The sequence below is a fragment of the Ochotona princeps genome, chromosome 11, assembly GCF_030435755.1.
Source record: "Ochotona princeps isolate mOchPri1 chromosome 11, mOchPri1.hap1, whole genome shotgun sequence".
NCBI classification, from domain to species: Eukaryota; Metazoa; Chordata; class Mammalia; order Lagomorpha; family Ochotonidae; genus Ochotona; species Ochotona princeps.
The window spans coordinates 37,238,342-37,263,295 of record NC_080842.1 but is presented as its reverse complement, the minus strand read 5'-3'; the positions used below and the strand labels follow the sequence as shown (position 1 = coordinate 37,263,295).

The 24,954-nt window shown below is 38.7% G+C and overlaps 1 pseudogene; it reads right to left on the bottom strand.

The window, feature by feature from the left end:
- Positions 1–301: 301 nt before the first annotated feature.
- LOC131481488 (ATP synthase subunit f, mitochondrial-like) lies at positions 302–697 on the bottom strand (annotated as a pseudogene).
- Positions 698–24,954: the final 24,257 nt, after the last annotated feature.

Below are 24,954 nucleotides of genomic sequence, written 5' to 3'. Positions count from 1 at the left end.
TGGCTTTGCTGGTAAAACAAATCAAGCTGTGATAAAATGTACAGCTGTACAGCTTTGGATGCTACAGTAATATTTCTTTCAATTTTCAAAACACGATGAAATATAACATGAACCAGGAACTCAATAGACAGTTCAGATAGGGGATGTATGATGGCTAAACTCCTGTCCCTGATTATCAGCTGTTAAGTAGTTAGAAATTCTTAGAGAAATTCAACCTCACATCCTAGCTGTACTAAATAGCACTATAGATTGTAGTTTTATTTATTTTTAACAAATAATGTCACTTTTTTACCTGTCATTTTTAATTGGGTGTTAATTCTGTAACATTACGAAAGGATTCTGTGATGAAGTGGTTCCTCACAGATGGGAGCTTGGCCATGTGGGCCAGGGTCGGGAATGCAGGGTGCACACTCCGACACCTTGGCCTTTCTTCAGGGTACTTACGCCACTGCTCATGTTTGAGTTCCTTGTACCAAAGGCAGTAACTGAAAAGCCCGTAGGCCGCCAGCACCATGTTCACCCTGGCAAGGATCCTCTTCTTCACATTGATGTACTTGCCGCAATACTGGTAGTAGCCTCTTTGAAATGCTCCACTGATGCCTTTAAAGGATAACATCCCTTATCAGTGTCCAGCTTGGCAGCTCTACAAGTTTAACATCCTTAAGTTTTTCTCCTTCAGTGGTACAACTGATGCCATGTTTGAGTCCTGGTGTACCCTGATGGTGTCTTCGTTTCTTGAATATTCATTCAAAATCTGTTTCTTCTCCTGTTTTGCTGATACCTGTCTCATCTGCCAAAAACCTGTGTAACTCATGCCAGCTAGCCCAGATTCCATAATATATTAGCTATCAGAAAAGGCAATTATTTCTAGATGCCCTTCTGTTATTTTCTTAAAAAGTAGGATTATATCTTCTGTATGTATTTCATAGAATTATTGCTTAGATGAGACAGAATGTGAGAAATTTAAAAAATTTATTGTGTGAAAATTTGCTGAGTATGTGTAAGGATTGCTTCAATTGTGTACTATAATTGTTTTTTTTTTAATTAAAAATATGTTTCTAATAGTGGATGTTGCGGTGCAGTGCATTTAGCCACTGCTTGGGAGCCCAGTCCCATATCAATGGGTTGGTGTGAGTCATTGTTGCTTCACTTTCATTCGAGTTCTCTGTTAATGCAAGTAGCAAGAGAGCTGATGGCATGGGTACTTGAGTTCTTCATTTCCTTATGGGAAGTCCTGGTGGAGTTCCTGACTGTTGGTTTCAAACCGATGCAACTCTATTGGCCATTGGGAGATAAACCAGTGAATGGAAGGTATCTCACTTTTACTCTTGCTCCCTCTCTGTTGCTTTGTTTTAAAATAAATAGATATTTTTTTAAAATAAGAAAGATACTTGTCCAGAACATTAAAAACTTTTCTACTTAAAATTTAATTTCAATACAAATTCAAGTTTAAGATTATTGAACCTAGTTCATGTAATTGCTTGGCTTTTTAAAATGCTAACATTCTTTTGCTGGAGGAAACATGCTCATGATTTACTAGTGTTTACAATATTGTGAACTATGTGAACTGTGATTTGGAAAGTGTAATGTATTAGATTTTTAAAAAATTACCTGTTTCATTTTGTTTGAATGAGAGAGGGAGGGAGGGAGGGAGAGAGAGAGAGAGAGAGAGAAAGAGAAAAAGAGAGAGAGAGAGATCTTTGGAACCCAAGATGCAAGTCACTATTTGTTGCCTCGTAGGGTGCATGATGGTCAGAAGCTGAACTGGAAGTGCCCAGATGTGTGATGTGATCCCAAGGAATCACTCACCTGCTGTGCCAAACAACTGTGCTGACATGTTGGATTTTGTTTTTTAAGCTACCATATTGAGAAATGATTGACACACAGATGTCTTTTGATATTTAATATATACAACTTTATGAGTTTTAGGGACAAGTACATAACTGAAACCATCATTGCAATCAATATCATTAGCCCATAACTCATCTCCAAAAGTTATCTCACTCCTCTTTATTTACTACCATTATTCCTGTATTTTATTATGACTACCATTAAGGATGATAAGAACCCTTAAAAAAACGATCTTCTTAGCATATTGTAAGTTTACAATACAGTATTGTGAACTATAAGTAATATGTCATACATTAGACAAATAGGAATAAGTTGTCTTGTTTGAATGAAATTTCACGCTCTGGCTTGTATCTTCCTGTTTTGTAATCTTTCCAGCCTCTGTAAATTTCACTAGAATCTGCTTTTGTGAGTTTGGATATCTTATATTTTGATATTTTAGATCATGGAAGTTGTATCATGTAGTATTTGTCCATGTGTGTCTGAGCTGTTTCACTCCATGTAATTAATGTTGTCTAGCTCACCCATGTTTTCACAAATGCAAGCTTTCCTTCATTTGTAAGGCTGAATAGAATCCTCTTGTTTGTATACACCACGCTTATTTTTGTTCATTCATGTTAGTGGATATTTGAGTTTCTTTGTCTTATCATGAGTACTGCTGCAGGCTACACTGAGCTAAAATGATTCTGTATGCCAAAGAATCTAACAGAAAAATGAAAAGACAGGCTCTATGAAAAGAAATTCACAAGCCATAATTTGATAAAGGGTTAATATTTGAAAATTATGAGGAATTCTTAATAGCAGTTGCAAGTTAATAAAAAATGAATAAAAGTTCTGAAGAAACATTTCTTCAGTGTATTAGTAGTCATCAGGGAAATAGAAATCAAAACTATAGGGAAATGTTCACCTACCACTATTAAAAAGGTAAATATTAACATGGATATGTAGGAAAGATAGTCCTCATATAATGTTGAGGAATGCAAGTTGGGGAAGATACACTGTGAAAACCAGCATGGAGGTTCCTCAAAATTAATTAATTAACTACTAGAAATAAAATAATAAAATAATAAAAATAACATGATATAGAAATCTAGATTCTGGATATATATCCAAGAAAGTGGAAATCAGGATCTCAAGGCAACTGAGGGCTTTTCTTGTTCATGACCAAACAGTTCATGAAAGTTTTAGTCACTGGCATTGAGCTTGTAAAAATTTTACAGCAAAATTTGAATTCTGTTGCTTTAAGGGGTGGTCACAAGATCTTGCATTAACAGTGTGTGGATGGGTAGTGGGAAAGGAGCACTGAAAAACAAGTAAGATTTCATTTTGTGGAAACTCAGTGGAGACAGGGTCATGACAAATGTAAAGTGGTTGCATTGATCAGATTGTCACTGGTGTTGCAAACCTCGTTTTTCAAGGCCACACTGGCATTGGTGTGTGCGAAGAAAAGAGGAAATAAACACATATTTATTTTTGGTATCAAAAACAGTGGGGATATAAATATGCATGTTATTCACTCCTGTAGGAAGGAAGGTAAGACAGGGCAGTGGCATTTGTCTCATTAGGACCATAAATGCACCAGGCGCCTTTTGTCACATTGAATACTCTGCTTTCACCGTGCTGTCCCCGCCATGATTCTTGTTTGCTTTGGATCTTGATGCCTCAGTTGCTGTTGCTGGTGTTTCTAGTTTCAATCCCATCATAAACATCTTCATTTATGGCCAAATTGAATGGAGCCTGTGTACTTAGATCCTTTTATTCTCTCTCTATATATGTGTTTTGGCCTACTTGACTGACTGTTCAACTGAAAGAGGTTGTAAGTTTTCAGTAGTCTTGTTTTTTTTTCAGGATTGATTTATTTGAAAGGTAAAGTGAGAGAGAGAAGGAGAAGGAAGGAGAGAGAGAAGGGTAGAGAGGGTAGAGAGAGAGGGAGAGCGAGCAAGCGAGAGCGAGCAAAGCTTCCGTTAGCTGTTTAACCTTCCAAATGGTCACAGCGCTTGGCACTGAGCCACACCTAAGCCAGGAGCCAGGAACTCCTTCTTAGTCAACCACATGGGTGCCAGGAACTCAAGTACTTGAGCTGTCACCTGCTACTATGTGGCAAAACAACTTTGAGCTGGATTAGAAGCTGAGCAACCAAGTCGATATGGGATGTGCGTTTCCCATGTGGTGGCTTCACCTGCTTTGTCAAAATGCCCACCTTCTCCCACTACTCTTTCATTTGCTTTGTTCCTGCATATGTTTCTAGTAAGTTTTGGCTGATTTGATGCTGTGTGCTATTTGCTATAAAAGGTATTTAGTATCAGAAATGTAATTCCACTCACCTTAAATGCATTTCTACTTTCAATAGTATTTTGACATTAATACTCTAGCCTGGCTTTCATTTTCTTTCAGATTAACTTGTGTATCTTTGCATATTCCTTTACTCTTATAACATTTGTTCACATTATTTCAGATGTATCTTTTTTTAAAAAAGGTGTATTTTTATTGGGAAGTCAGATATACAGAGAGGAGGAGTCAGAGAAGATCTTCTGTGTGATGGTTCACTCCCCAAGTGATCATAATGGCCGGAGCTGAGCTGATCCAAAGCCAGGAGCCAGGAGCTTCTTCCAGGTCTCCTACATTGGTGCAGTGTCCCAAGGCCTTGGGCTGTCCTCGACTGCTTTCCCAGGCCACAAGCAAGGAGCTGGATGGGAAGCACAGGGCTGCCGGGAATTAGAACTGGTACCCGTATGGGATCCCAGTGAGTGCAAGGTGAGGCCTTCAGCCACTAGGCTGCTGTGCTGGGTCCTTGAGTGTATCTTTTATACACAAATTTAGGAGCATTTGTAATCCAATCTGAAGACTTCATCATTTAAGGGGATTGAGGGAATCAGTGTAGCTAAAATGTCATGTCTTTAATACTTTTTTATTTCTTATTTGCCTTTAAGATTATTACGCCTTATGCTATGTCCCAATAGAATCTAGAAGATGTGGATCCACTTTTCAGATGTCTATGCATTTAAATAGTACCAACATAGGAGCTATCCAGGTCTTTTCCTATGTATGATAAAAATAACAGTATAATTTCATTTCCTTCTAGCTTCCTCTCTTGTACCCTCATTTAAATTAGTACAGCCAAGAGTCTTCTATCATTTTTAACTATTATGAATCTCTTTTTTGGTAGCACGAGTATTTGTTTCAAACTTTGTGCCTTTTATTCTTTTTTTGTGAAAATCTTCAGGTGTTTTATTTTCTGATGTTTTGTATTTAAGAGAATATGTTTGTAGTTTTCACATTTGAACAGTAAGTTTGAGTGTTGTAATTATTGAATCACAACCCTTTTCCTGCAATATACTCTGTCAGTTTTAGTGTGTTTGCTTAAATAAGTGGTATGTTAAGGATAGTCTAGTACTGGGAGCAATTTTGCTCTCTATTACTTAGTGTGGATTTATAAAAGTGTTTTTTTAAATCATATTCCACATTTTATTTTCTGCTCTCATGTCTTGCAGAATTATCATTGCCTTTCAATGTTATTAACAGCATAGAATAAATACAAATGAAATGTTCTTCTTTCCTTTCCAAAAAATATTTCATTTCAGATCCTCTTGCGTATCCTGTCCATTTGAGATGCAGATGTTTGTCATGAGCTCTGCTGGCTTTGCTCTGCTCATCTTTTTCTAGGAAGAGTTCTGATCTCTGCTTGCAGGATGACTGGATTGGTGTCTTGCCACATTGTTGGAGTCTGCTCCACCTGCTCTAGGGAGGGCTGTTTTCAGCAATTCAATGATCCTGCTGTCCAAGGCAGTGGGGAGGGAGCCAGGATCACTGATGAGCTGCAGAGTTTCTTTTCTGCAGCCATAAAGCTGTTGAATGGTGTAATTCATTTTGGTCTGCAGATCCGGTTCAGAGATTCCCATGCTTGGCCACACCCTTTAAATCTGAGTCACTAAGAAAAAGACCCACGCAGCAGACTTCCTGAAATGCAGGGGCCACTGCTGACGCTTCTTGGTCTCCTAGCAATGGCAAAATTGATGTTATGTGGAATGCCCCAATTTTCATTGTAGCCTCTATTTGGTTTAAGTTTTTTTGCTGCTTCAAATCGGCTAACACTCATGAAGTTTGCCTCCACTTGAGGTGTTGCACTACTTCTCCACAGTTAATTTAGTGTTAGTTGTTTATAGCAAAGCCAGCAGAATTATCTACTGAGTTGTACTTCTGTCCATATTTTATTGCTGATGCTAGGTTCTCTATGGTTTTTGTATTCTACTGGGTACTTCAGTTATTAGCTAAAAGGGAGAAAAAAATGTTCATACTTTAAAACAGCAACGATGATTAACATAATTCTAACTAGTATATAATAAATGCATATCATTATTAGATACTAGAGCAATATACAATATATGAATTATTACATTTAATCTTTACAAAAATTTTGAGAAGTAGATATGCTATTACCTAAGCGGTGTATCAGTTGTTATATTCACTGGTGGAAAATTTCAGTAGAATTACTTAAAATGATGAAAAATACTTCACCACATAGTTAGTGGTCATGGACCCAAAGAGAATGAAGTGGCACATAGGAGCTAATTTAAGGCATCCTCCTGCTGCAAATATAGGCCTCCACAGACCCAAGCATGAGAACCAAACTGGATAGTACAATTGGAAACTACTCTCCATAAATACTACTCAGAATTAGCCTAACCAACTGAGTTTCGTTAATTTATCCAGTATTAATTCCAAGCAAGCCTGGTTTCTTAAGCTTAATGGTGCCCTTGTGAACACTGAAATGCAACTAGCTGAATACACTCTCACTATATGTTAGGCTAGTTAGCTTGAGTGGCTCTTAAGTCAGTCACCTGAAGCCTGGTGTTTCCTTGGTTCCCTGTGAGTAAATACAACCTCATTTCAAATGCCTGAGTGTTGGCTAAGTGGTATAACTTCTCTTTGCATCCTTACCAGTCGTTTTCTGTGCACCTAGAGCTTCCTGGTTCTGTCTAAAATGGACTTAATTTACCTGCTGGGAGTGGTCGCAACTCCCTACACCCTAGATGCTAACTTGCTGCAATCCTTTTACTTGCATTCATTTTTCCTGTTCACCTGTTTCCCTGGTGTCCTATTTTGGACTGATATAAGCTGCTGTGTATTTCTCCAAAATAAAGCACCCCAGGCTGCCTGTGGCCAGGAGAGAATTGCTTCCAACACTTTTGTGTGTCTGACTTGAATTGACAATCTGTTTCTGCAAGGAGGGTCTGAAACACTTTTGTTTTTCCCCTGAGGCAGACATACTCTCTCAGACTTAAGTTTTAGCGATGCTCCAAAAATACTTGCTTTGTCATTCAAAATCTATATTGAAAATGGGAGGGCTGTATCACAGCTAGAAATTGCTCATCTTATCTCTGGCCTGAAGACAGAAGAGTGTAATTTCTTTGGAAAGGGAAAAAGGTTTACCTGGCCTGGGCACATCACAATGAGAATGCATTTGAGTTTTCACCTGAGAGACTTGACCAGGTGCATTAGGCATGACTCCTTTGAACTCACTGTGCATTCCTCTCCTGAATGCCAAATGTTTTCGGTACACTGATGAACCCACTATATTATTTCTGTCTTATCTCACCAGGAGCTTTTCACCCAGGTGTTCAAAAATGTCAATCTTTGAAATGTCCACAGTGTTCTCAATTCCAGAGAGGCAGCACTTAGCTGGGGGATTGATTGGAAGCTTTGAAGGAGAAGGTCACATTGTTGAGGAATGGAGGCCACAGCAGGGATAGGAATGAGAAGAGTGGAGAAGTTTATTTTGAGTCCTTGGCTGACTTTATTTTCAAGATGTGCAGAGATCACTACAGGATAGAGCTTATAGCTTGATAACTTGGGGTGTCAGCTCTTCTGACTGTTTGCAGGTGTTTGCTAAGCCTTGGCATGGAAACAAGGCCCCTTGCTGTGACAGGCAAGCACAATGCAGCAGCAACAAAGGATTTTCCTTCTTTTTACTTCTTCTTCTTTTTTTTCCCCAAACAGATTCCAACAGAAAAATTAGCCTTACCCTGCAGGATTGGAGGCAGAGGCCCTAGGGAGAAAATGATAGAAAGGGACTAAACAGTAGGTTCTTTCTTTGTTTGAAGTCAGAGATTTTTTGTTTGGTTGGTTCATCTCTAATAGTTAAAAATGAGACTTTCACCAATTATCTTCTGGCCCAACTCAATGACCCAATTAATCATTTCTAAGAAATTTCACTTGTATCTTAGTTTTTGAATAAGACAAATGTTTTCTGTCTTAAGAGGCTTGTGTATTTTTAATCAGGGCATTCTGTAATGGTTATTTTCTTTGTCTATACTGAACAGGGCTAGAATAGGAAATTCTGCTTTTCACTTATCAGTCTTAGAGGAGGAAATTGGCTTCTTTACATGTTAAAAAAAAAATCTTTGCCAAAAATTCAATCCCTTTCAACCACAGGCTCAAAGGAGATTTGGCCCCCAGTCATACTTCTCCTTCCTTTACTCTAAACAAATCTTTGTCCTCAACACCTCAAATAGAAGAATTGAGCTAGTTCTGAACTATCTGCCTTGAAATAAAATTAGCTCAGTTACATAGAAAAGAAGACATTGAGTAGGAATTTTAGCGTCAGCATATGCTAGGCCTAGAGCTCAGCTGTTTGCCTACAATATGGTTTCAGTTCTCACAATAAGTTTATGAAATGTCATTATTCTCATTTTTCAGATAAGGAACTACAGTTTCATAGATATCAAGTAACTTACTCGAGTATATTGTGATCGGTACATGCAGAACCTGGTTTTAAACTTTGAAATGTCTGATCTGAGAACCTCACTTCAAATACGCTATGCAACATTGCCTATTAGCATGGAATTGCTTTGTAAATCTGGTGGGGATAAGCATCTATTTCATTTCTAGGCAAGATAATCATGGTAATGCATTTCTGTTCCGTATATGTGACCATTGGCCATTATGGCCATCGTTGTATCAGGAATTCACAGTATTGTGTTAAAATCCAAGCTGAATGTAGAATGCATTTCTAATAGTTTTCTAAGTTTTGAGATCTGGAAACATGAAAAGAGCTGTGAAGAACACTGGATGGAAAAAAATGTGAATTAGACCCACCAGAACCCTGAATTTAGGACTCACAGGTATATAACACTCAAAATGTTACCCACTTTTTCAAACTTTTGTTTTTAGTATACCTTATTGCTTTTATTTATTTTTAATTTTTATTATTTTAAAAAAATTTTAAATTAAAAAATTTTATTTTTATTTTTAGTATACTATATTGCTTTTATTTTTAGTATATTGCTGACAATAATTTTAGTAACTTGACTAAATTTTCTAATAAAATATTTTTTTCTATTTGAATCACATTAGACTCAGGTAAAAAGAGTATAATTAACCTGATTTTACAGACGAGAAAGCAAGTTCAGAAAGACCAAGGGGCTTGCCTAAAGTCAAAAAGAGACTAAGTGGCAGAGAGAAGGTGGTGATTCTATTGTGGAATCAAACTCCCTATACAGGTCACAGGATTGTGAGGAGCATGTAGCATAAAGTATGTGAAAATCATCACAGCCTATAAAATCCTATAAATAATAGTCCTCAGAGTAGCTGAGTTTTAAGTATTTATCCAGCAAATTCTTGTTGGAAACCTCATTTTGGGGAAAGAGCCATCCCATTGCTACCAAAGGCATTTGTAGTAGGGATGGGGGAATAGAGAAGAGGACATGGCTTTACACAGAACTGGATAGCAAACCAACTCTGACCCAGAACTGGCTGTTGCAGAAGGAGCTGGGAGGGTTGAGTGATGTTTGCTGATGTTCTTAGCACAGACTGTAGCACACAGCAGAAGTTCACCAGTGTTTGCAGCAAGCTTCTGACTTCTAGCAGAGTTCCTTTTTCATAATATCAGGGTGATTGTTTACCATACTGAACACTCTCCTGTGAATCATTTCTCCAGTGGGACAAGAACTGGATTGATTAATGCCGGTACATTGTGCTTGTCTAGATGCTTCCAGTACCCACTTAATGTATTCATGTAGCTTTGGAGTACCAGTTAAAATCATTTTTTTTTAGCATTAGGTTGCCTGAGAGTGTTCTCAACTGAATAGCATTACTGCATTCTTTATCTCCTGTGCTACAGGGTCAGCATCTGGGCCTACCCCTATTTGGAGGGTTTCAGTAGCTTTTGGCAAAAAGCAACTGTCCTCCTGGTTTCTGTAGCTATCACCTACAGTAACCTGCAGGAAAGAATAAACATGCTTGCATAGCTCTGCAGAGCATGCTCACAATCAGTATTCTGCTTCCCTCCTAGCTGAGAGGCTATTGCATCTGATTGCAGCATCGCAGGTTATGATATGGACTATTTTCTAAATATTCACACACAAACTGAGAAAGTTTGTGATACTTGGTTCTTTGCTCTTCACATCGTACTGATACAAAAATGAAGACGGATTTAAATTTTAGCAATATTATAACGTCAAGTGGGATTTGTCTGTCTACTTTGATTTTTCATTTTTCTTCTTGTGTATTTTTGTGTATTTCCCCTTTCTATCATCATTTGCAAATTCATAGCTGCTAAATGACAATTATCTAAGGATAATTCTAAGTCAAGCAGATAAAGTCAAATTGTTGCTTACTTAAGCTGCCAGAATGTAATACCTTTTAGATAATGAAATTCTGGCAATTGGAAATAGTAATACATATTCTAAAAGATTCTGAAAAATGAGATAATGGCCAGATACAAGCACAGTATCAGGACACATAGGATGTTACATTGGCATACATGGGTGGAATGGAAATTTTTTTTAGGTTCAAGTAAAACCTAAATTAGTGCAATATAGATACATATAGACAGTGTTAGCAGTGTCGTAAAATAAGCTTTTCAATTCATCAGGGGTTAAACTTTGTGATTTTCTAAGACTCTTACAAACTTTTAAATGTCAAACTCTCAGATCTTTAACTCCCTTAATAGTAAGGCTTAATGAAGTATGTCTCATTTGAGCAGCGTATTTAAAGGAAAGGTTTATATGACTTGCTGTTACTATTTTTCCAGACTCTAAGACTAATGAGATTCTGTACCATGTTTCCCTTAATGAAACAGAGCTATTAGAGCAAAACTGTGATGAGCTGAGTGGATAATAAATCCTGAACATTTAGAAGAGTTAGCTGGCAGGTTACACCAGGTATGTGTTATCTTTTGTTAAGTCCTGAACGCTTTCCAATAAGTGAAAATTTGCATTTTCTAAATATCTGTTAATGTCACTAGTTTCTTTAGGTCTTTTAGGTCACCAGATTCATAAATTTTGTAGGTACCTGGATCTTTGGACATGATTTATCTTTGTATCTTTCCTTGTCCTCTCAGAGTCTCTTTTGACTCAGAAAAGGGAAAGCATTTATCCCTGTACACCCAATGGAGATTCTACTGGGACTCTTTTAATGGGGCTGTTTCCAAGTACAGATTTTTCACATGGACACCTTCCCTTGGTGAGCCAGTCTATCAACTTGCCGTATGATTCAAAACCTGTGTTTACAAGGCAATAAGCTAGGGTTGTTGCCAAGAACAATAATGCATTGTATACCTGTCAGAGGCCTTTATGGCCGATGGAATGCTCTAAGCTCACGTTCTTGTATCATTTTCTTCAGGAGTTGTGAATAGAAGATAGATTTCATTCTACATTTGCATGTATTCACACAACTCCAAAGGTAGCTCATGAGTTGTTCAAGGTTATGCCACAAGAGAGAGTGAAAAGCTGACATCTTATATCATAATTGAAGAGGTAAAATTAAATGGTCACTGAGGACTTCCAAGTCACCATCAAAAGCAGTATTGAGGACTTCCTTTCTGCATATTCTTGAGAGCTTGTTTCAGCAAAAAACAATTTGTGCAGGAGGCAATCTGATTATTGACACTATCAATCTTCAGAATGCAGGGTCAGCATTGACTTTCCGTGTGGCCCTTCTCAACAGCTGGGCAAAGTAAGCATAATCACAAGCAAATTTCAACTGCTCTCCTTGTCTAATTTGTGCTTATCCATAAGGCTTCTTCAAATACAACAAGCTGCTGTCTCAGAACCACTCAAGTGAATCATGCTGTTCACTTTTCAGAAATTAAACCTTTGATTAGGATTTGACAAGAACAAGACTTTGACCTTCAGTCTACTGGGAGAAATAGGTGTTTGCATTTATTTTTGGAATGCTGAACTAGAAGTTGAATTAATAGCAACCATGACCTTGAAGAAATGTTAGGATCTTGTTATCAGGGAGAATTTAAGTTATTACAGTCACTTATGAAATAAGTGGCTTCAGTGCTATTTCCTAAAGAGGAAGTCTTAAATTATAAAACAAACCAAATAGTATAGTCATACGAAATAGATAGGAATTTATTAATTTTGGATAATGATCAGCCAGTTGTCAGGATTATGTGGGAGAAGCATGTGTGGTAAGATGGGAGGGGAGAAGTTATTACCCATCTTATTGTGAGATGTACTTTTCTGCTTTCTTGCATGATGGAGTCTTGCTTTTAAGATTTATTAAGTGAGCTCTGAGTAGCACCATTTCACTTTGTAGACAGTAACTGGTTCTGAGTATTGCACTCAACATTCCAAGAAGTGCAGCATTTTATAGGCTATCTGGTAAGAACAAAACTGCCCCAGATCTATGTGACCACTGGGCACTACTTTCTTTTAACTTGTTAGTTGTTCTTTTTTTCTGGCTTTGGGCATGCCCTTGAGTGATTAATTCCAACAGATTTCCCATCTTTGTCTTTGCAGTATCTCCATCTTTGTTCAGCATCCTGACAGATCTGGTCACCTTACTGTCTTCTAAGTTAGTTCTAAAGTGTTGGTGTCTGTGGTTTCCATCTAGATTTATCCTCTCTGCTCTGTGGCCTGAGACTTTTAAAGTTGCAGATGGGGACAGTCAGTCATTGAGTTAATATTGTTTCTGTTTCTCATTTCTCAGATATCAGTATTCATGCTTATCTGTTATGCTGGGTCTTGAAATAATAATGACATTTATTTTATTTTTTATTGTTCTGTCGGCAAAATGAATTTGGTCCTTTTATATCTTTTTCAAACCAGCCACTGTTGGTTATCTGAACAGTGGAGATTAGAACTTGTAAGTCAAGTAAAAGCTGTTGTGCAAAGCTAAATAAACACTTATGGAATAGTATCACTTTGCTATTGCTAATTCTGGGTGCAGCCTGGTCATACCTGAGACTAAGATCTAAGTGTCCAGATATTTGAGTGCTAGCTAAAATATGAAGTATGCAGAGTGTTCTGTGCCTGCTCCTGTCTTCCTCTGTCCCCAAATGACAATGTTGTTGAGTTATTAACCAGTATTTGTCATGCATCTAGTTAAATATTCATTCAGTAAAATTCTTTGCCAAATATCATAAGTGGTGTAAGTAGTGGTTATATCCATCATCATCGTAAGAGTTCTCCCAGTTGATGGGAGATGCTTCTGCCTTATGTGATCTGGGAAATTAGCATATCCTTGCATGGCATAATTCACACAAGAAGTTTCTGAGAGCCTCCTAGGTTTCCTTACTCATCCTAAGATTTGATCCACCCTCATAAGTTGCGAGCCTTCATCAAAGTCTTTTCACTTTCATAGGTTTTTGCTTCATGTTTTCTGATGAATACACAGTAAGCTTCCTGTGCTGATTTCCTCTTTTATTATATGGCATTTCTGGTGACTTTATTTTTGGTATTGAAATCTATTTTATCTGATGTTCTCATGGACTCTCCTGTTTTTCTTCTATTAATGCTTATATAGAATATATTTTTCCATCAGTTCATTTTCAACCAACTTGGGTGTTAAATTTGAAGTGAGTTTCTCATAGGCAATTATTGCTACATGCTTTCTTATGTGCTCTGACAATATCTGTCTTCTAATAGGGTCATTTAAGCTATTTACTTTTACTGTTTGTCTATTTCCTCCACTTTACATTTTTCTGATTCCTCCTTTCTTGAATTTCTTTTGGTTTCTTGAATTTCTCTTAAGTGTAGTGTTTTCAAAAAAATTTGTCAGAGGAGCTGGCGCTGTGGCAATGTAGGCTAAACTTCTGCCTGTGGAGCAGCTAGCACTTCCGATCCAGCTCCATGCTTATGGTCTGGAGAAGCAGTGGAGAAGAGCTCAAGTCCTTGGGCCCCACGGGTTACATTTCCTTTCTCTTACCTTCAGATTAACTGAGCTCCAACCACTGTGTTCATTTTGGGAGTGAAGCAGCTCTCTTTTTGTGTCTTTCCTTTTCTCTCTGTAAATCCACCTTTCAAATAAAAAATAAATCTTTTAAAAGCAGATTTGCATGATTTCCTTACTGCTTTGGATTTTTCATACATTTAGGAAATCTTTAGCCTCTACTTATTATTCTTTTTTTTAACGTTTATTTCAGAGGTAGAGTGATGGGGGGGTGGAGAGAGTGAGAGAGTTAGAGAGTGAGAGTGAGTGAGAGAGAGAGAGAGAGAGAGAGAGAGAATTTGCTGATTTATCTATTCACTTCCACATGCCTGCAGTGGCCAGGGCTGAGCTAAGGTTGAAGCTGAGAGGTGGGAACTCAATCCAGGTTTGCATGTGGGTGTAGGTAAACCAGTTCTTGAGCTATCTCTTAAGGTTTACATTGGTATGAACCAACCATCAAGAGCCAGGCTAGATATGGAATCCAGATACTGTGATAAGCACAGGCTTACAACCCCTAGATCCAATGCCCTCTCTACCCGCACCTCCCATCCCAGCCACTATTTTCTCTTTTTTTATTATTATTACTTGCATTATGTGACAGTTTCATAGGTACTGGGATTCTCCCTACTCCTCCCCAAACCCTCCCCCCATGGTGGGTTCCTCCACCTTGTTGCATTACCACAGTTCAAGTTCACATGAGATTCTTTCATTGCAAGCATATAACAGGCATGGAGTCCAGCATCTTATTGTCCAGATAAGTTCAACGGCTTGTTGGGGAGACCATCTCCGGTCTGAAAGTAGAGCCAGCAGAGTATCATCCCGATCAATTAAAAGCCCCAACGTAACATCAGCAACAATTTATAATGTTATGGAATTAATTGACATAGTATTGAATAACCAACATGTTGAGAAAAAAAAAGCAAGTTCTTTAACACATCCTGCGACTCCTTCATTGACATTTCAATTTTGGTTTATATACAACCGGGTTCTATACACTTTAAAATGGCTATAGATTGCTATTCAGCTATCTCGTGCCTATTTTCATTATAGTATTTAGCATTTTATAGCATTGAAGCATAATTTTGCTGAACCTGGCTTTTTTTTTTTCGGGTAGTCTAGACTGGCTTGTAACTCTAACAGGACATATGTCAACAGTTTAGGTGCAGAACAGTTTTAGGAGGGGTGTGCAGAGAAATCCTCAGTACCCTAGTGAGTAGTAACTAATCCTTATGTCTCACCTATGCTGGCTGTTTCCTGTCTAATTCTAAGCTTTCCTTGTTGTTCTCTATCTATTCTTGAGTTTTTGTTTGTGTGTGTGTGTGTTTGTTTTGAGGGGTTTCTGGAGCGATCCTGGTAGTCATTGCCAGAGAGGGTGGGGACCCCAACTTGGAACCAAGCGAGGACCTGAGAAAGCTCATCTCCCTAGTTCCCAAAGAAAGTTTACTGTTCTTCTGTTTCTGCGGACAGCTCAGGGCTCCTGTCAGCCACTATTTTCAAATTCTTACTTATTTTTAGGTCCGCACTTTCCTCCCTTTTTATTTTATTATGTTTTAAGTGTTAATTATTTATTTTTCTCCAAGAACTCTGAGACTATTTTTATTTTGTCTGTCTATTCTTTTTTTTTTTTCTTTCATTGCGCTTTAGTAGCTTGGTGACGGTTGCAGCCTGCCATTGAGTCCTTCCAAAGTAGATGTCTTTCAATCATTGTAGTTTTCATGTCTATACTTCCATTTTGATTCTTATAATTTGATGTTGTTGCTGAAATATTCCCCTTTTAGAATTTGTAAAGCTTATTGAAGCAGTTTTACCATGGACACATCAAAATTCTAATCAGATGGAATTCCAGCTGCTTCATTATGCTGGTGTTAGTTGTCTTTTTCTCATTCAGGTTGTAATATTCCTGGTTCTTAGTATTTATGTTCTGTGTTTTAGCAGGAATGTATCCTGTTTAGGATTGGAACGTGTATGTTGATCAGCTATGGTATATAATGCTAATAACATCTTCAGTGTTAAGAGCTTATGCAGCTTCTGTTTAGTTATCTGCTCCTGGAAGTCTTGGGCGTAGAGTCGCATACCATAGTTAAATTCTCATGGTGGCATGTCGAATCTGGCAGTGGCATACTTGACTTGACTAGGACTTCCTTTGAAGACACCCTTTAAACAACTTTTCTTTTACCTGTATTCTCTCTCTACTCTTTTGAAGGTAACTGGTGCTCGCTTCAGCAGCACATATACTAAAATTGGAAGGTAATTGGTGCTGCCTGCTAGCCTTGGACATTAATTTCCATAGTAAGTGAGTTGAGAGACAATTGCTGCTTTGGGTCAACTGCTGTTACTGGAGAAGTGGACATCATGTTCTATGCCTGCTCAGTACTGGCACCACCAATGTGGGGGCTGGTAGAAAGTGCTCACCCTGGCCTGCATGCTGTCACCAGGTGGCGATCAAGAGATGGGACGCTCAGTGTTGGCTGGTATTGCAGCCATGGATACAGGGATTTGTCTATGGTGTCTACCTGTCCTGCTGGGTTGTTCCTTCCTTCATCCTCTGCCTAGAAAAAAATGGGAATGTACTTATCGTGGACATTTTCTTCTTTTATATGCTTTCCAGACATCTAAACTGAAGACCTCTTCAGCATCTAGTGTGGAATATGTGGAAAATCGAAAAAAAGGCAAGGAATCTCACTGCCACGGGATAGCTCAAATTTTAATTTTATTATCTGATCTGCCTTCCTGTTTCTAAATTTTGGAATCCTTTTACCTTTCCTTGTTTAATTTATTTCTACAATGTGTTTTTGTTTTTAGAGGAGAGGAACAGGGAGGCATTAGTCTGTACCTTGTTTTCCAGAAGCAAGAGGATCATCAAATTCTTTTTTAAATTTTTAAATCTTTATTATCATTATCATTATCATTATTTTATGATACAGTTCCATAGGCTCCTGGGATTTCCCTTATCCCCTCCCCAATTTCCTCCCCCCATGTAGTTCCTCTATATCATTACTAAAATATAGTTCTTCATACACACTCATATGTCCATCATTGCGGGCATGGACAATGGCAGAGAGTCCAGCATGGTATTGTCAAGATATAGTAAACAGTTTCATTGTTAGTCCATTTTTGTCTGGCAGTAGAAATGCATATTACATTGTATCCTCACATCTGGATGTTAGTCTCTGTTTCACAGCTACTGTACATCCCTTCAAATGAAAAGTCACAGTACAAAATCAACAATAGGAAGAAAAATAGAAATTTACAATGCCATGAAGTTAAATAACATGTTACTAGATGTGACAGTCTCCATTACACAGGTACTGTACATCCCCTTAAATGAAAAGCCACAAAACAAAATCGACAACAGGAAGAAAGAAGAAATTATCAACACCATGAAGTTAAATAACATGCTACTGAATGACTAATGTGGTGCTGAAGAAATGAAAAAGAAGATCAAGAACCTTCTTGCAGAAAATGATGCTACTGTATGATCTATGAGTCATTGAAGAGTTTAATCAGAAGAAACTGCTTTGAAGAGATGAAACAAACAAAAACAAAAACATCAAAATCCATGAGATATAGTTACTGCTGATTTTTGTTGGTGAAATGTGTATCCTGTATGCAACAAATGGATGGGTTTTGTTTTTTAATCCAGTCTACTAATCTATGACGTTTGATTGATAAGTTTCAGCAGTCTACATTCAGGGTTAATACAAATAGGTGGTAATTTGGTCTTGTCATTTTAGGAATAGGTTGTTCATTGGTTTAGTCTTCTGCTGTTATTTTGCTGGGATGTTCTTCACATTTGCCTTTGGTTTTGTTTGGTGCTATTCCTCTTCTCTGTCAGCAGAACATCTTGAAGTATCATTTGTAGGGCAGGTTTGGTAGAGGCAAATTCTTTTAACTTTACTGTGGAAGAATTTTATTTCATTTTCAAAGACAAAATATAACTTTGCTGGATATGTTATCCTGGACTGACAATTTTTCTTCTTTTAGAATCTGGAATATGTCACTCCATTCTCTTCTTGACTGTAGAGTTTCCTATGAGAGGTCTCCTGTGAGTTTAATTGGCATTCCTTTATATGTCAATTATTTTTTTCACGTGTACATTTAAGGATCTTTTCCTTATGTTCAATTGAAGAGAGCTTTTGATCAAGCCTGTTGGGAGTTCTGTGCCCCTCCTGGATGTTATTTCCCAATTCTTTTTCTAGATTAGGGAAATTTTCCTTTATTATTTCATTAAATATATTTGTAAAACCAGCTTCTCTTTCTGCACCATCTGGGACTCCCATAACTCTTATATTAGACCTCTTAATAGTGTCTTTCAATTCTTGAATACTTTTTTTTTCCTGATCTAGTTCTGCTTCCAGCTTTTTGTTTGCTTCCCCAGATGACAGGAAATATCTTCCTATCCTGAGATTCTTTCTTCTCTTGCTTCATTCTATTTTGGAGACACTCCACTGTGCTTTTAATCTGCTCTGTGTTCTTAATTTTGATATATCAGCCTTGATTTGCTTTCATGCTGCTATTGCTTGTGAAAAATATTCCTTAAATTCTTTGAACTCTTGTATGTGCTTCTCATTGTTGATCAGAACCTTTGTAATGAGTTTTCTGAATTCTGTGTCCCCTATTTTCTCGATGTCTTTCTCAGTTAACTCTGAGGTTGGTAAAGCCTTTTGCTCCTTTGCAGAGGAGTCTTCAGTAATATTCGTTTTGCCTATGTGTCTTCTTTTGCCCTTGGTCATTGTACTTCTAGTTATCAGATTCTTCTCCTTGATGTAGGTTTCTAAGCTGTGACACCCACAGGTCTACAGTTCAATTTTATTTATTGCAGTTGGTACACAGCTCTTTGCTTGCAGCCAATTGTGCCACCTCCTCCAGCAAGTTCCAGGTCTGGGTTCTTATGTTAAATTTCCACCATGGTCTCCACAGCCCCAGCTCCTGACTCACCAGTCTCCACCTCCTGTGATATCGAGCTGAGGTTGCACTGTTGTCTCTGCAACCTTTCTCCCACTTTCGGTTGGAGCAGGTTTCAGGATTACAGAGACACCAGGTGTCCTATGTAGCAAGGTTGTTGGTGTGCTGATCTTGCTGGAACCTGTTGGACATTAGGTCTGAGTGCCACATGGACCTATTTTGACCCGTACTATGCCACAGTTGGTATTATTTTCCTGTGGGACCAGTGCAGTCCACTGAGTTCAGTGAGTTCTTGCGAGCTCAGCACATGCGCAGTTCACTGTTGTCTCCTGCAGTCCTAAAGCTTTTGCTACAGTGTACAAAATGGCACCTGACATGCCACTACTAGAGTTCTTGATCCGCTTGCCGTCAGGTCTGAGGGCTACCCAGACCTGTCTTGGGTGGTACTGTAGAATGCCTCGTTAATGCAGTTCATTGAGTCAGAAAAGAGTTCACTCCCATCTTGGCGCCTGCTCAGTCCTTTCCCTTGCCTTTGCCTCCTTATGCAAAATGGCGCCCAGTTCGGCACTGGGGGGCTGGCTGGGCTGTGAAATCCATCCTGTTCTTGCACTACCCATCTGTGATCTGCTGCTCTGTCTCTGCTCCTGGTCAAATCAAACGGACCAGCAGGACGGAGAGTTCTTTGTCTGGGTTCACCTCCCAAGCTTCTAGTGAAAGTCCCTTCCCACCTGGTTGCTGGTGGAGTTCCGGCTGCTGGTGGAGTTCAGATCGCCATTAGCTGAATGCTGCTGGAGTATCAGCCACTGCAACACCACACCGTTGTTTTCGCTGCTTTGCTGTGTCTGTTAGTCTCCAGGTACCCCTCTGCTGTTCTGCCCTCTCTTATGTCCTAGATTATGTACTCTCTGCTTCATCCTGATTAAGTGTTTCTCCATCTGTTTAAATGTGTCCTTACCCTATTCTGCCTTCTTGATTCTCATCAAATTATTTTAATGTTTGCATTTAATATATGATTTTTGATTTTTCTCTATTCTTGTCTCAGATGGGTTGTTTAGCAGTTGGTTTAAAGATGTAGCCTGAGGATTTTCAACTTAATTTAACAAAATAGTAATTCTATGTCGTGTGTGTGTGTGTGTGTGTGCACGTGCGTGTGTGCAACAGGCACTTGCACTGTCCAGTGCTTTCAACATTTAGAGGGAAAACAACCTGACCTTCTAAGCAGAGAGACAGACATGGAAAAAAATAGTCCATCAAGGCAAAACTTTAGTTGAAGCTGTTAAAATGTGACAGAAACAGATATGAGAGTTGATAGTAGTGCCTAATCAAGAAAGCAGAAAACTAGCTAGGAGTACAGAGGAGAGGAGAGGAGAGGACAGGAGAGGAGAGGAGAGGAGAGGAGAGGGGAGGGGAGGGGAGGGAGAAAGTAGGAGACAAGAGGAGAGAGGAAAGGAGGAGAGAGGAAAGGAGAGGAAGACCATAATGGGTGGGTAGTAATTCATCTGACAGTAAAATCAAAGGTTAGCTTTCTGGGCTGAAAGCAAGCATGAACAAATCTTTAGACTGTAATGGCTCTCGGCGGTGTGGAAAGAACTGAGCAATTTGATTTTCCAGAAGTTTAACAACTTAGGCTCAAATTTAGAGTACTGAGCAGATTGTAAAGGGTCTTGCAACACATCCTAGGTATGAGTAAGTTGTGTAAGTGCCTGTAAGGTTTTTTAGTCCAAACGTTACAGGCTCAAATGGATGTTTGAGGAGGATTCCAATACCACTGTGGAAAATGAATGGTTGGAGATGAATTGGAATAGTGGCAGTTAGGGGTGTGTGTGTGTGTATGTGTGTGTGTGTATTTTCACACATTTTAAAATTATTTAGCACTATACAGTTTTGTGGGTCTAGGGGTTCTCCCTTCCCGTTCTTCCCTTCCTATTCTCTTCCCACTGTTATCCCCCCAAATAATTACAGCAGTTTGATCCCTTAATAACAGTGACAAGATTAACTTTCTGATATTTGATTGTATCATGACATGCTAGGTATGGGTAGAGGTAGAATAGTTAGTATCATGCTGTATGGGTATATTTACAGGTCTTATAATGGGAGTCCTTCTTTCTTCAGGAGTAGAGATGTGTAAGGTAATGTACTACCCAGTAGGCTCATCTCCATTATACTGTTCATCTGTGACACTGCATGTATGAACTTGGTTACCTAAATCTGTTCATTTTATAGTATGCCTAAGAACTGTCTTGTATCAGATAGAACATATGATATTTTTCCTTTTGGTACTGGCCTGTTTCACTAAGCATGATGGTCTCCAATTGGGACTATTTTGTTGCAAATGGTAGGATTTCATCCTTTTTAATGGCTGGGTAGTATTCTATAAGAAGACGTGCCAGATTTTCTGTATCTGTTCTTCTGTTGATGGATATCTCTGTTTCCATGTCCTCACTGTTGTGAATTTTCTGCTATAAATATAGGGCTGCATGTTGCTCTCTCATAAGCTGAGTTCACTTCCTTTGAATATATTTGCAGAACTGGGATAGCTGGGTCATATGGTAGCTCAATTTTCAGTTGTCTGAGTATTCTCCATACTGACTTCTATAGTGGCTTCACTAAGTCCACACTGCACTCCCAGCAACAATGGAGTAGGGTGCTTTTGCCCTACATCCTTGAAAGCAGTTGTTTGTTGATTTCTATATTTTGGTTGTTCTCACTGGAGTTAGGTGGAACCACAGTGTGGTATTTGTTTGCATTTCCCTGATAGCTAAGGAGCCTGAACATTTTTTTTAACGTCTGTTAGCCAATTGAATTTCTTCTTTCAAGAATTGTCTGCTCATGTCTGTTGCTCAGTTCTTAACAGTGTTGTCTGCTTTGCTATTGTTGAGTTTCTGAAGCTCTTTGTGGATCTTGGATGTTAGTCCCTCATTTGTTCTGCAGTGTGCAAACATTTTCTCCCACTTTGTTGGTTGTGTGTTCACTTTGTTTACTATTTCCTTTGTTGTACAGAAGCTTCCTAGAAGGAATTCTAGAGGGTTCCCTATAAGGAACACTTTATGGGACATAGGAGTAGGCCAGAACTTCTTCAAAAGGTCACTGAAACATAGCAGTCAAAGCCAGAATATAATGGGACTGTATCAATCCAAGAAGTTAATTTTTTTTTTCCCTTTATAAAATCTTTATTGGGCCTGGTGTGGGAGCTATTGGCTACATCTTCTCCTGAAAATGCTGGGATCCCATATAGGCACTTGTTCGTGTCCCAGCTGTTCCACTTCCCAATCAGCTCCCTGCTTGTGGCCTGGGGAAGCAGTTGAGATTGGCCCAACGCCTTGGAACCCTGCGCCCATGTGGGAGACCCAGAAGAAGCTCTGGCTGCTGGCTTCAGATAGGTTCAGCTCCAACCATTGCAGCCATTTGGAAAGTGAACCAGTGGATGGAAGATCTTTCTCTCTGTATCTCCTTCTTCTCTTTGTAAATCTGCCTTTGCAATAAGTAAAAATAAACAAATCTTTAAAAAAACACATTATCATCCAAGTAGTATTTATGCAGATGTGAAAACTCAAATAGGGCATTCAGGAACCTCCTCTTCCAACACCTCAATTGTTTCATGGCTGTTTGCAAATGTCACCTTAGTTGAGTTTGCGTTGTGTATACCCAGGGAAGTTTTCATAAGTATAGCAGTGTACAAACACCAACACAGCTTCCACCTACAACCCCCGTGTAGACTGTTTTGTGTAAGTTTTTCTCTTGTCATTTATTTGGATTCCAGCTGCAGAGGTTTGAGTTCCCCACCTCTCTCAATTAATGAAATACTGTCATCATCACTGGTCTTTCTATAATATCTGTCTTTAAGTTAGTCTCCCATTCACCATAAAATTCCTGCTTATCTTTCCTTCCATGGCCACAGACTTTAACGCTTCTGAATTTGCTCAGCCCTTTGTAAAATAGTCAATGTTCTTTTGTGTGCTTTTATGCTTAAAGCATGATATTCAGGCCCTTTTTCCTACAATAAACTCCATGCTATATGCAAATCTAGCTTGTTTCTTTTAATAGGTATGTAGGGATCCTACAGAGGCATCTTTTAAGGCTTTATTTAGTATTGAGAATTCATCTTCATCTTCTTACTCTAATTAACAACTCTGCATTGAATGTTCCCATTTTGATATGTTTGTTTACCTGCATAAGGACTTCCCTGGGGTGTGTACTTAGCGTGGTTCACATACATATGAATTCAATTTTGCAGTAATTCATAGGATGTTTTCTCTGAATACCTGTTCTGATTGACTATCTCCCTGGCCATGCACAAGATTCCCAAGTAGATCCTCCTTGCCCATGCTTGATGTTATGCGTGACACAGCCTCCCCCCGCAAGGTGTTGTTTTATTTTGCATCTCTCATATTACTAGAACATTTGAATATTTCCTTCCATGTTTACTTGCGCAACTCACAAAAAAAGTTAAGAAAAACATAAGTCACATATTTTGAATGTCTTGGTCTGTGGCTTTTACTTATTTTATACTTTCTATGAACTTGAACCAAACACATCACTGCTGTCTCACTTTGCAGATGAGAGAGCAGACATGAGGATGATTCTTCACAAAGAGTCTCTTGCCTGATCTTTCTGACCCCAAGTCTTGTGATTCATACCCTAAGTATTTAAGATGCTAGCACATTTGATGAAGAGGTTAAACTGAAAATATTTTTCTCCTAGAAAAGGTTCAGAAATAGATACTTTTTCTCATAGCAGAAATGTAAGAGTTAGGAAGGAGAAGCAAGAACACCCTCCTATGGTTTTTTCTAAGTAAAACACAGATTCTTTCCATGGTGATAAGAGTATGTGTGTCTGGTCAGACTGACATTCTTCATTCCAAGTCCTAAGTCAATGAAATCCACTCACAAATGCTCGTTGTACCTATTCTAGTTACTGTATTCTGGAGGACTTTGAAGGCTGCTGAGAAAACTTAGAAATGAACTCTGCATTTTAAGCACTTTTCTCTTGAAGAGGATTAAAACACAAATAACCCAGTTACAAGTAGAAGGCAGGCACTGACTACGTCATTTTAGGAGTGTAAGTCAGACACCTGACTCTAGCACTGAGTGCAGAGTAGGTGACACTCAGCTGCGCAGTCTGTGTTGTTTTTAGTATGTTCTGACAGGAACTGGCGGTTCAGAACTCATGCCACAGATATTCGAGTGAGTGTGTTCAGAGACAGAGAGGATCTCTCGCCTGGACAGTCAACCTCAAACAAGTTGCTCCTAGGAAAGCCTGATTTCTAAGTAACAGTGGAGACAGTGGGAAGCATAGTTCTCCGAAAGAATGTGCTTCCATGTGAAGTGACTCATTAGGGCTTTATAGCAAGGGTTGGGAGAGTCAGCAGGGCGTAGAAAAAGAGGAAGGGAAAGGCCTTTCCTCTCTGCAATACACATCTTTATACAGTGTGTGTTCAAAAGCCTGACTCCAATTAGTTTCTTGAAAGTTGAACCATTCATTGCTTGTAGTGGTCTGGTCCCTTCTTAGTACATTGTGTGCCTTTACTGAGCCCAACGCTCTCTCATTCCACCTTTGCCTAAACCACTTTGTTCTTGGTTACAAGTGGAGCATTGATAATTATTTTAATAAAAATTTTAGAGCCCTGAATATGTTAAAAATATAGAGGATTAAGAGTACCATACATTTAATGATAGTTTCAGGTTAAGGAAGCAAATAATACATATAACCTAACAAATTGTTAGATATATATGTGTGTATAATTTCCAAACCTATCAGACTTTTATGCTGTTGGGAGTTCAGCATGCTGCTCTGTGTCAGCCTCAGTGAGTGTGCTGCACCAACCCAAAATGGACAGAGCCTTGTTGAAAGGGCCTCACTTGCTCCTAAGTTCACCCGCTTTCACTCCCATCTCACCCTGCCAAGACTTTCCCATTGCAGCTCTACCGACCTGTTGCTTGAGTGAACCAGCCAAGAGGGAATGAATTATTACAGATCAGGAACCTGCCAGAGGAGCAAGTTTTACTCTGAAATGGAGCATCTCACCACCTTTTTACTTCCATG